The sequence below is a fragment of the Enhydra lutris genome, unplaced genomic scaffold (genome assembly GCF_002288905.1).
Source record: "Enhydra lutris kenyoni isolate GAN:26980312 unplaced genomic scaffold, ASM228890v2 scaffoldscaffold12, whole genome shotgun sequence".
Classification (NCBI taxonomy): domain Eukaryota; kingdom Metazoa; phylum Chordata; class Mammalia; order Carnivora; family Mustelidae; genus Enhydra; species Enhydra lutris.
This window is the reverse complement of record NW_019154096.1, coordinates 77,948,846-77,949,145: the sequence shown is the minus strand read 5'-3', so window position 1 is coordinate 77,949,145 and position 300 is coordinate 77,948,846. Positions and strand designations below refer to the sequence as shown.

Genomic DNA, 300 nt, shown 5'->3' with positions numbered 1-300 from the left:
GTGTGGTGTGGAGTGGTATGTGGTGTGGTATGTGCTATGGTGTGGTGTGGTATGGTGTGGTGTGGAGTGGTGTGTGGTGTGGAGTGGTGTGGTGTGTGGTGTGGAGTGGTATGTGGTGTGGTGTGTGGTGTGGTGTGGTGTGGAGTGGTGTGGTATGGTGTGTGGTGTGGAGGGGTGTGGTGTGGTGCGTAGTGTGGTGTGGTATGGTGTGGTGTGGTGTGGTGTGGTGTGTGGTATGGTGTGGTGTGGTGTGGTGTGGTGTGGTGTGGTGTGGAGTGGTGTGGTGTGGTGTGGAGTGGG

At 57.3% G+C, this 300-nt stretch overlaps 1 protein-coding gene across 1 annotated transcript in view; it reads right to left on the bottom strand.

Moving 5' to 3' along the window:
- Window positions 1-300, bottom strand: part of LOC111145245 (O-6-methylguanine-DNA methyltransferase) — a 280,586-nt gene that overhangs the window by 254,033 nt on the left and 26,253 nt on the right. The gene's annotated exons all lie outside the window — the stretch shown is intronic.